The 12,937-nt window shown below is 40.1% G+C and overlaps 1 protein-coding gene across 2 annotated transcripts in view; it reads right to left on the minus strand.

The window, feature by feature from the left end:
• Nucleotides 1-12,937, minus strand: part of AHI1 (Abelson helper integration site 1) — a 279,355-nt gene that overhangs the window by 12,505 nt on the left and 253,913 nt on the right. The window lies entirely within an intron of this gene.

A 12,937-nucleotide genomic window follows, 5' to 3' on the forward strand; every position in this document is an offset into this window, starting at 1 on the left:
AGCGCACACTTGAATGATCACACCGAAGTGCCGACACCTGATCCCAGGTTCCCAATCAGATCCATGCAGTCTGGTCCCTAGTGCGGGGGCAGGGAAGAGGAAAGGGGAATTACAAGGCGGCTTAACTTGAAACACTCTTCTGAGCTCCACCTGAATCTTAGGCGCCCCAGGGAGTCCTCTGAGCCACCTGGATTTGAAAAGTTTTAAAGGTACAGATGCCACTTTATCTGTCATGTTCTTTGTCGGAAGCTGAGGAGGTCCCATGCCATTGAGCCATCAGGAACCCTAAGGCATGGTTAAGTCTAGATAGTGTTGTCCAGAGATTTAGACAGCAGGAGAGTTCTGGCTGGAATTAAAGCAAAGTGCTGAGCTTTGCTGGAGAATGCAACAAAGAAAGAGAAAAGTTTGTGTTGCTTGTGTGTTAAAAAGAAACTAAAAAAAATCCCAAAAAACAAACCCCACTTCCCATACTCCCAGAGAATAAGACTCACACTAGATTTGTATCCATACAGACATACTTTACACCTGACAGCCAGCTCAGTGATACGCAGGAAGTAGGTTTTCACTATTGTCTTTAATCAAGACTCCCAGACCTATAACTACTGCCCTACCCTTTATTCTGAACTAAGGATGGTCAACCTTGGAAAGAACAGTGGATTTGGTGCCTAGGGTACAGAGGACAGAGTACAAATTCTGACTCTGCTATCACTATCGGTGTGACCTTGGCAAAGTCATTTAACCTCTAACAGCTTCAGTTTCCTCGGCTTTAAAATGGGGACAGCTAGGTGGCACTGTGGATAGAGCGCCAGACCTGGAGTCAGGAAGATTCATTTTCCTGAGTTCAAATCTGTCTCAGACACTTACTAGCTGTGTGACCTAGGACAAGTCACTTAACCCTGTTTGCCTCAGTTTCCTCATCTGTAAATGAGTTGGAGAAAGCACTAGTAAACTACTCCAATATCTTTGCCAAGAAAACTCCAAATGGGAAGATGAAAAGTTGGACATGACTGAAAAAATGAAACAACAAAAATGGTGGTGGAAAGACCAAGGTTATACGCGTGGCAGAACAAGGATTTGAACTTGGAGCTTCTGATTCAAAATCCAACATTCTGTTATACCATGTTGAGGGTGAGAGGGGTGTTACAAGAATGTATTCTCTATGTTCATCCTTCATTGCCGAAGACCATGCCATCAGAAATGATGACCTGACTTGCACTTGACTTTGTTTTGAGTGAGGGAGGGCTATGCAGGTCACCAGCCTCCCTTCTCCTCCAGTATCATCTGAATCCAGTGACCAGATATTCATCAGGATGACTGGAGATGACCCAGGATGAGGCAATTAGGGTTAAGTGACTTGCCCAAGGTCACACAGCTAGTGAGTGTCAAGTGTCTGAGGTGAGATTTGACCTCAGGTCCTCCTGACTCCTGCACTGGTGCTCTATCCACTTCACCACCTAGCTGCCCCAACAAGAATGCATTAAGCACCTACTACATGCCAGGCCCAGTATTAAGTGCTTCATGAATGCTATTATCTCATTCAATCCTCACAACAGCCCTGTGAGATAGGGACTATTATTATTATCCCTATATTTTTACAGTTGAGGAAAGTGAGACACAAATGGAATTGCCCAGGGTCACATAGCTAGAAAAAGTATCTGAGACTGGATTTGAATGCAGCTCGTTCTGAGCCTAGACCTGGTGCTCAATCCCCTGAGTCATCTCACTCCTGGAACTTAGGATACAAGCCCTAGAAGTGAAATAACTTACCCAAAGTCACACAAATGGTTAAGTAGCAGACTTGGGATCCAAACATGAATCCTTTGAATTCAAACCCAGTGGTTTCTCCATCATACCCATAACATCTTCCCCTTCCAACTGCCTACTCACTACCTTCACTTGCATGACCCAAGTGAACTCTGGATTTGTTGTCTTTCTTCCCCAAATGACGTTTTCTGACTTAGCTACTTTTATCATTTGAGCCACCCTGTCCTTAGTCATATATTACTAAAAACCTCTGTCTTTGAACCTATCATCGTTTGTCTCTCATATTCAATTAGTTACCACATCTTGTTCATATTCTTCTCGTGGTTGCTCTTCCACAGGTCTCCTTTTTGCTGCTCCCACTGCGATCACCACGGCATATGTCTTTGTTGCAGACTGCATATTCTATTATAATTGGTTTTCCTCTCCTTTATCCCAAAGTTATTATATCAAGCTTCTTTATCCATGTATCTGAACAGGCTACTTTTCTGCTCAAAATTTATCAAGATTTCCTACTACCTGTTGAACAAAGTCGAAGCTCCTTAGCCCTCTGTCATCACTGCTGCTTCATTACTTTCTTCTCTTTGCTTCCTTTTTTTATTCTGAACTTAACAAATCCCAAGTTAGGCATTTCTGTGTGTGTATATGTGCGCATATATACATATATACACATGTGTATGTATATATGTATATATGTGTGGATATGTATATACACACACATATACACTGTGACAGGCAGCCTGCATCTCCACGTGCCTTGGTGACAGCAGTGAAGAAGAAAGATACATGGGCAGGTGGGAGTCGATAGGCCAACTCCGTTTATTGACTCGAGGGTCAGGGTACATATAGACAGAAACTGCAAGTGTACGGGACATTCTGCTCATCTCCTGTCCTAGTGATTTGGCCAGTCTTATTGTCCTTAAAGACTGTTAGCCTACAGGGCATCTATGTTACATATCCCTTGTATTCTGTAGTCTTCTTGTCTATTTCACAGAGATGGCAACATCTCAAAGAACACTTTCCCCGAAGGTCTATCCTGAACTTGTCAACTGCACTCCATCCTGGCCCTCAACAATACACATATACATACACGTACACATATACACATATGTATATACACACATACATACATATATAAGAGGATTATATATTGTATATTTCTATTCTGTACAATTTGATTTTATTTAAATATAGTAAATTTGACATAACTTTTAAAGCTCTCCTTGTTTGTCATTCTTCTGGGCCTTCCTTTTTTTCTCTTCTATGCATTTAAAAAGATACGCTTTCTTTTTTTGTTACCCTATGCTTATGCTCTCTCCCTCTACCCTTCCCCCTAATGGAAAAAAGAAAAGAGAAAAAGAAAAACAAAGTCCTTGTAACAAGCATGTATAGTCAAGCAAAATGAATTTCTACCATAGCTGTATCAAAATCTTATTTTGTATTTTGAATCGTTCACCTCTTTCAGTAGGCAGGTCATATCATCAGTCCTCTAGAATCGTGTTTGATCATTGCATTGATCTGAGTTCTTAAGTCCTGCAAAATTGTTTCTTTTAATAAGGTTTTTGTTATTATATAAATTGTTTTCCTGGTTCCGCTAACTATATAAATCTTCCCAGGCTTCTCTGAAACTATCCATTTCACCATTTCTTATGGCACAATGATATTCTGTTATATTCATATACCACAATTGGCTTAACCATTCTACATTGATGGGCACCTTCTTCACCTCTAGTTCTTTGACCTCATCACTTTTATCATAGAATCTCAATAATTGGAAGAGACCTCAGAGGCCATTTATTCTAATTCACATTTCAGTAGGGTTACATTCTGAAGACCTTTAGTAAACAGCACTGTGCTATTCACTGCTACTTTTTATTGGGATAAAAAAAAACAAAACAATTCCTTCTCTCCAAGAGCTTGCATTCTAGGCAACAACATATATGATTATAAACAAATACAAAATATGTGCAACATAAATACAGTGTTATTGTGGGGGGGAGGGGTTAGGGATGGGGACAAGCAACAACTGAGGGAATCAGGAAAGACCTCACAGGAGACAGCACTTGGCTGGAGCCCTGAAGGAGGCTGGATGTTCTAAGGAGAGAGAGCATTCCAAGGATGGGGGTATTGCATGGGCAAAGCCATGGAGGGACATAGGACCATATATTTCACTCTAGAAGGGGACCTTGGAAGCCAATGAATCTAATTCCCTTCTTTTACAGATGAAGAAATTGAAGCATAGGGGTTAAGTGAATTCCCAAGAGTCATTTAGTAAGCTCTGAGGGGGAATCTGAACTCAGGAAATCTTGACTCCAAGTCCAATGCCCTATCCACTCCACCTTGCAGACTCTTAGGAGGGAGATAGAATGTCATTTAGGAGAAATAGCTTGTTATGATGGTGTCTACGGAGCACAAAAGAAAGCAGGGATCTGGGACTTTCTTGCATAGTATGAGCAATGTAGATGGCAGAAGCAGATGACTAAACGGATGTATTATTGACCTGGATGAAATGGCTTTTCTGTATATAGTGACTGAAATAACTGGATCATTGCCCAAACTCCAATTCAACTTATGCTACTTAGATACACCCAGTATCACACTGAGGTTACCCTTATCATGCCCTTACTTCAAAAGAAGTCAGTGGATTGAGAGTACATTTCCACCATCCTTGAGACTTCACTCTAATCCCCAAGGAGAATTATAAGGAAAAAAGTTGAAAGTGAATCAAGGAGAAAAAAGATTAAAAATGTTCAAGTTAAAGCCCCTTCTCAGCTCCACATAAAGATCTAAGTGTAGTCAAAATGTCATGAAAATGAGAGTAATTTTTCTGAGCTGAGCCCCTGTCAAATGAAACAGAGCTGCATCTCTCAACTCAAGTCGTTCACTTCTGCCAATGGCTTGGTACACTCCTGGCCTGGAGGTTTCCGGTGTTTCTGAGACACTTCACATAAACACTGCTCAGGCTGTATGCTGTATTTTGCTTGTTGAACAAAGAGTTGTTTGAAGCTGACAAAACCTTTCTAGGGTATTTTTAGATGATAAAGATAGCAGGTGATGAAAATGACTGGAACCATTTAATGGCATGAAAATATATGACATAAAGCCTCCTCAATCTTTAAAATGGGATGCCCCCATACTTTAACAACTGGGCTAGGATGTTTTTTTGTTTGGGAATCAGGGGACTTTTGAGATATTATTTCAACTCTTTCCATCTCCCTGGAAAAGGATGAAAACTGAAAAGGAAAATAATGATCAGCATATCAGATTTACACTTTAACATGATGTTCAGATATACAGACATTTGGAAGGCTTTTCAGGGAGTTTATCCTCAGATCAATGGACATGCAAAATGTTATGCAAATCTGTTTTAATCTGGTAGAGGATCTGCCTCTTAAATAACAAAATAGAAGGCAATCAAAGACAATGGCCCCTACCTTTTAGTACTGGATAAATAACACAGTATTTAGAATGTTTTAAGGGGACCAGCGAGGTGTGTTCATAAATCACACCAATACCCCACTTCTTGATTTGGTCTATACAGGAGATTCTTCTGCTGGGATCAGAGACGTGTAAGAGAAATAAACTTTTGGATAACTTTGGTGAGAAATGTCTTCAACACTGGATGACACTAGAAGCTAACAACAAATTGGAAATTAACAACAAATTAAAAAATGGGTGAAGGAGCAAATGAGAGAGTAAGAGAAAAAGGAGAGAATGTGAAAAAGAGGAGAAAAATGGGGCATGTGGTAATGAATGGTAAAGTAACATAAAGAGAGCAGTAGTACTCTCAGAGGTTGCCTGTCTATAAGGGAGATCTGTGACCTCTGACATAATTCTTGTTGAGGATTCCCCACAATCTTGCAAGGTAAAGGAACCAACTGTGTGAACATTCAAGAAATAAGTTCAACTAACATTTATTGGGTCTGTACTATATATTATGCACTGTGAAGCTGAACCAACTCCAGTTGTCCAGATCTATATTTTGCCACTGAACCCATGTGGCTCCGGAGGAGAAAGTAAAATTGGTGACTTGGCACAGCCCTCCCTCACTTAAATTCAATTCACTTGCAAGTCATGGCATCACCTTCCTGACGTCATGGTCCTCTTTGAGAATGAAAGACAAACCACAACCTATGTAAGACACCGTGTTAGCTGAAAGGGTTACAAAGACAAAATGAAAAGAAAACAAAACAAAAAGGCAGCCCTGACTTTAGGGAGCTTATATTCTACTAGCTTGAGAGGAATCCTTCTAATCACATTCAGGAGAACTCAATAAATACTCTCTGAATGACTGATGGACTCAGCAGAGTAGTAGTGTCACAAGAATTCCCCTTCATTTTTGGCCTCATGCAGACTTTTATTATTTCTGATTTGTTAAGGGAAGTTCATATTCACAAAATGGACACTCATGCTTCAGGGCTGAGTGGCTAAGCTAGAAAATGGAAGATTTCCACCAAACGAGAATTAGCTGCCTACCAGTAAAAGACTATATTTGATTATTTGAACGATATGTAGGCAGCTTTAGAAATGCGTTCCCTACATGTGAGAAGCATTTCCCAATTGTGACTCTATTGACTCTCACTATGACTTGGGAAAAAACCCCTTTGGGAGGCTCTTTAAACCATACTGATTTTAGATTTGTACATAGTCTTAATTTTGACCCAAAGCCAAATTATTATTCAAAATAAATATTTAACCCATAAGTAAATATTAAGATCCTGTAATGAAAACTACCATGTCTCATTTTATTATAAATTCAAATATTGAGCTGCAATAAATATATGGGCATCGTTTTAATAGATGGCTCTGAAGTATAATTGTAAAGAGGATAAGTACCTGATCTCTCATTTTTTAGGCATCCCTTACACATATGCTGGATATTTTAGTTTTTATTATGCCATTTGTGAAAGCATTTGTGAATCTCAGAAAAAGTGTTGGACTGGCAGATGAACCAGAATTCTTGTACTAGCTTTGCCTTACTTAATAGGGTGACATTGACCGTTAACCTCTACGAACTTCATTGTCCTTGTCTGTGAAAGTCTTGACCACCTCCTAACCATTTCAACATCTGTTCCCTTCACTCCACTCACCAGGTCACTAATGTAGTCCAAAACTTCATGAACTCTCTCAATTTATTGGGATAGTCTCCTAATTGTTCTCCCTAAATCCAGGCTCTCCCTTGGCCTGCCTGTTTTTCACTCAGCTGCCAATGTAATATTCCTACTGCATTGAGCTCCTGCTTGAAAAGTTTCAAGTGGTTCTACGTTGACTTTTGGACCAAATACAAACCCTTCACAGTCTAGCTCCAGACTATGATTCCTCTTCATATACTGAAAGTGGAATATTTGCTGTTGCCCATACAAAGCATTCTCATCTCCTTCCTGTCCCCTATGCCTGGAATTCTGACCCTCTTTACCACTGTATCCTAGAGCACCTAATGCCCTTCCAGGTACAGCTCAGGTCCCACCTTCTTGAACATCCCTCTTCTGATTTGGTTGTCACCGCCATTCCCTCCCTATCCTGTTGCCTATCACTGTCTATTTGTTCTGTATATAACTTGTATTTATTCTTGTGTGAATATGCTGGCTACCCCTAGTAGAACAAAAGCTCCTTGAGGCAGAGCCTATTTCATCTTGGCATTTGTATCTTCAGTGTACAGCACATTGTCTGAAACGTAGCAGGCACTCAATAAACACTTGTTGATGATTGCCTGATGTCAACACAATTAAGACACTATTGACTTCTGCCAATTCAGTGAGGATCAAATGTGGTATTTCATGTGGAAGTGCTTTCAAAAAAGTGCTCCAAAGAGCATTATAGAAATATAAGGTATTACTGTGTTAAAACAAGTGGGTTTGTAGATCCAGGACTGAAAGAGCCCTCAGAGGGCATCTAGTCAAACTCTTTCATTTTACAGAAGAGAGTCTGGAAGTCATTAAACAACTTGCCCAGTTATGCTGGGAGTGTCAGAAGGAAGACTGAACAAGGCTCCTTTGACTGCAGCTAGGAGGATATTATCCCTGGACCTGAGTTCAAATTTGTCCCCAGTCATTTAGTAGCTGTGTGACCCTGGAAAAGTCACTTAACCCCATTTGCCTTCATTCCTTCATCTGTAAAATGAGCTGGAAAAGGAAATAGCAAAACCGCTTCAGTATCATTGCCAAGAAAACCCCAAATGGGGTCACAAAGAGTTGTTCTACACTAACAACCTTTGATCACACAGCCAGGGCTCCTTCTACTGCACCACACTGCCTTTAATTTTTTAACCTAAAATATTTTGCCTTTGTCAGCATAATAGTCCAATTAAATTATCTATCATATGCACGCTGCAGATTGAAATGACTCATGTTCTTTAATGACTCATGTTCCATAAACTTTTCCATTGGAGGAAACAACAACAAAAAGATAGGGCCATCATTGTCACTATTATAGAAGATCTAATTGAAATGGAAATGTCAAATACATACCTATCATTTGCTAAGGCTTTGGGATCACTTGGCAAAACAATTCATAGCACCATTGACCTAGGGTCAAAGGGGACTTTAGAAGTAGCTGAGTTCAAAACCCTTTGTTTTACCATTGAGGAAACTGAGGCCTAGAGAGACATGACCTAAGTCCTTGGGTGTGGCCTTTTAACTTCAAGTTTTACAGCACAAATCCTTTTATTAACGGAGATTTGTTCAGTGAAGTTTGGATTCAGTCTGAGGTGAGATTTAAACTCAGGTCCTCTTGACTCCTGCATTGGTGCTCTATCAAGGCTGCACCACCTAGGCTGCAGCAGGGCTTGACTAGAATGCTCCCTGTCTCTGCTGTTTTTACCATGCTGCTATCGTTTTTGGTTCATGGCATCATAGTACTTCAACCTCACCAGAGTAATTTATTTATTTTTAGTTTTCAACATTCATATCCACAAAATTTTGAGTTCCAAATTTTCTCCCCATCTTTCCCCTCTCCCTACCCCAAAATGCTGTGCATTCTGATTACCCCTTCCTCTACTCTGCCCTCCCTTCTATCACACCCCTCCTTTCCTTTATCCCTATCTTCTCTCGTCTTGTAGAGCAAGATAGATTTCTATACCCCATCACCTGTATTTCTTATTTCCCAGTTGTATGCAAAAACAATTCTCAACATTCATTTCTAAAACTTTGAGTTCCAACTTCTCTCCTTTCCTCCCTCCTGACCCATCCCCGCTGAGAAGGCAAGCAATTCAATATAGGCTATACATGTGTAGTTTTGCAAATGACTTCCACAATAGTCATGTTGTGTAAGACTATATTTCCCTTCATCCTATCCTGCCCATTTATTCTATTCTCTCTTTTGACCTTGTCCCTCCCCCAAAGTGTTTACTTCTAATTGCTTCCTCCTCCCATTTGCCCTCCCTTCTATCATCCCCCCACTGCATTTATCCCCTTCTCCCCTACTTTCCTGTAGTGTAGGATAGTTTTTCATACCAAATTGAGTGTGTATGTTATTCCCTCCTTAAGCTAAATGTGATGAGTAAGCTTCACTTTTTCCCTCTTACCCCTCCCCTTTTTCCCCTCCATTGAAAAAGCTTTTTCTTGCCTTTTATGAGATAATTTGCCCCATTCCGTTTCTCCCTTTCTCCTCCCAATATATTCCTCTCTTACCCCTTAATTTTATTTTTTTAGATGTCATTCTTCCCTGTTCAACTCACCCTGTGCTCTCTGTCTATGTGTGTGTGTGTGTGTGTGTATGTGTAATCCCTCCAAGTACCCAAATACTGAGAAAGGTTTCAAAAGTTACACATATTATCTTTCCATGCAGGAATGTAAACAGTTCAACTTTAGTAAGTCCCTTATGATTTCTCTTTCCCATTTACCTTTTTATGCTTCTCTTGATTCTTGTGTTTGAAAGTCATATTTTCTGTTCAGCTCTAGTCTTTTCATCAAGAATGTTTGAAAGTCCTCTATTTCATTGAATGACCATTTTTTCCCCCTGAAATAGTATACTCAGTTTTGCTGGGTAGATGAGTCTTGGTTTTAATTCTAGTTCCTTTGACTTCTGGAATATCATATTCCAAGCCCTTTGATCCCTTAATGTAGAAGCTGCAAGATCTTGTGTTATCCTGATTGTATTTCTACAATACTCAAATTGTTTCTTTCTGGCTGCTCACAGTATATTCTCCTTGACCTGGGAACTCTGGAATTTGGCTACAACATTCCTAGGAGTTTCTTTTTTCAGATCTCTTTCAGGAGGTGATTTGTGGATTCTTTCAATATTTATTTTACCCTCTGGTTCTAAAATAGCAGGGCAGTTTTCCTTGATAATTTCATGAAAGATGATGTCTAGTCTGTCTTTTTTTTTTTTTTGATCATGGTTTTCAGGTAGTCCTATAATTTTTAACTTGTCTCTCCTGGATCTATTTTCCAGGTCAGTTGTTTTTCCAATGAGATATTTCACATTATCTTCTATTTTTTTCATTCTTTTGGTTTTTGTTTTGTAATTTCTTGGTTTCTCATAAAGTCATTAGCTTCCACCTGCTCCATTTTAATTTTTAAAGAGCTATTTTCTTCAATGAGCTTTTGAACCTCCTTTTCCATTTGGCTAATTCTGCTTTATAAAACATTTTTCTCATTGGCTTTTTGGAGCTCTTTTTCCAATTGAGTTAGCCTATTTTTAAAGCATTTTTTGGGGTCTCCTTTAGCAAGCTATTGATTCATTTTTCATGGTTTTCTTGCATTGCTCTCATTTCCTTCCCAATTTTTTCTCCACCTCTCTTACTTGATTTTCAAAATCCTTTTTGAGCTCTTCCATGGCCTGAGACCATTGCATTTGGATGTAGAAGCCTTGACTTTTATGTCTTCCTCTGATGGTATGCAATGTTCTTCCTCATCTGAAAGGATGGCAGAAAATACTTGCTCATCAAAAAAGGAGCTTTCTATAGATTTATTTTTTTCCCCCTCTTTTTGGGCATTTTCCCAGCCAGTTACTTGACTTTTGAGTCCTTTGTCAAGAGGAGAGTATACTCTGGGGACCTGTAAGTCTCAGTTCTTCCAAGGTGGCACAATCAAAGGAGAGGAGTTTACTCCTCTCCTGGCCTGCACTCTTGTTTGTGAGCAACCACAAGCACTCTGTTCTGCCCAGAATCTGCCAGTAGAGTTCCCTCTCCAGAGCCTCTACCAGCTCCACCTACAATGCTCCTCTTCACCCCAGGGCCACCACTCAGGGTTGAGATCCAGATTAGTGGCTCAACTCCCCCAGGGTCTTTAGGCTGAGGGCTCCAAAATTGGATGCTACTGCTGCAGTGGCTGCTGCTGGTGGGGCCAGACCACATTCCCTTCTCATTCAGGGGAAAGCGCTTTCTCACCGACGTTTGAAACTGTCTTTGGCGTTTGTGCGTTGAGCAATCTGGGAACCACAGCTATTGCCAGGGATTCCATCCCAAGGCCTGCTCTACACCTGTTCCTACTGGTGCTGTGTGGCTAAGGCTGGGCTGCATTCCATGGGCTGCACTCTGCCCCAAGACCAGTGCGACAGACCTTTCCTGTTGGCCTTCCAGGCTGCCTTGGGTTGGAAATCTCTTTCATTCTGTCATTTTGTGGCTTCTGTTGCTCTAGGATTTGTTTAGAGTCATTTTTTACAAATATTTTATGGGCTATGAGGGGGAGCTTCTACAGGTCTGTCTTTCTACTCCGCCATCTTGGCTCCACCCCCACCAGAGTAATTTATTAATGATCCTAGGATCTTTTGCTTCTCTTACCTCTTTAACATTAACCATTCTATGAAACTCTGATCTCGGGTCTTGTATACCTCTTGTGGTTCCATTCATTCATACTTTTGCTTAACATTGGCTAATTAAATAATGTACAAATCTGGCACTGAAGGCAATCTACATTCTGGCTCTAGCTTACATTGTCTCATACTACACTCCATTTTATACTTTATGAGCCCACTAGATTGTTGTACTGCATATTCTGTGCATACCGTTCTTTTTGCCTAAGAATGTCCTCTCATTTCCTATCAATTATCCTACCAATCCTTCAGGGCCCAGATAATGCCACTTCCTTCAAGCTAGAAGTAACCTCTTCATTATCTGATATCTCATGGATATTTCTGTTCTAAGTTGTAGGATATGTCTTATTACCTGCCCTCCCCCCAATAAGCTTAGTTTCTTCCTTGTCATTTCTTTGTATTTCCCTAATATGTACTATAGTAGTAAATTGTATTACTAATACATCAAAGATTCATGATTTCACTGGTATGTGAAATTCCTTTACCAATATAGGTAGCAGCAACCCATCACTAACAAAGAGCTGCCTAAGACTCAGACAGGTCATATGACTTACCTATGGCCGAATAGTTAGTGTCCAAGGTAGAATTTGAACTCAGGTCTTTCTTGCTAACAAGTCCATCATTCTATCTATAATGTCATGCTGATTCTCATTGCATGTAATGGACATTTCATATGGAATCCTAATTTTCAAATGATCAAGGCACATTGATGAGGAAGGACTTATTTATACATCTGATCAACTGGTAATTTGTTTTAAAACTTTCCAACAGAGAAATTCAGTACATTAAGTAAGAAAAAAAAAAGGAGGGGAGAGGCAGGTTTAGGGAGCTGGGACCTTTTGCAAACATGTTACAGGGCTGCATTACTAACTGATCCAGGATTCTCCAATTTCAGGATTATGATCTATCCAAGTGTCTCTCCAAGAGGAAGGGGATACTTCAGTGCCTTAGTTTACTATCTTGTCCACATCTTGGACTTTGCTATTTATGAGCTGGAGCATGAGATGATGGGTCATTAGTCGTCTTGCACCTTAACTTAAAAACCAAATCCTCACATGAGGAAAAATCTCCCTGAATGCCGTGGGACTGCAGAGCTCGACAGTAGCTACAAGCATAACAGTCTGTCGCAAGTGTATTGGGGGTTTCAGTTTGTCAGACCTGTCATCATAAATTAATGACAGGATGTTGCAAGAATGGCAAAGCTCCAGTAGCATCTTGTAGTTTAATATAGCCCCATTTCCCCATTTCAATGTATTTGTGGTTAGATAAATCCTCAGAAATTTACAGCTGCTACAGACTAGTTTATTACACTCTCTGCCTGCACATGTGATAGGTGTAATAAGAATTTGGTGTTCTTTCAGTGCATAGATTTTACTGATACTTTCTTTACCACTTTGGAATTCTTGAGCTGCTCAAGCTTCCA

The sequence above is a fragment of the Notamacropus eugenii genome, chromosome 2 (genome assembly GCF_028372415.1).
Source record: "Notamacropus eugenii isolate mMacEug1 chromosome 2, mMacEug1.pri_v2, whole genome shotgun sequence".
Classification (NCBI taxonomy): Eukaryota; Metazoa; Chordata; class Mammalia; order Diprotodontia; family Macropodidae; genus Notamacropus; species Notamacropus eugenii.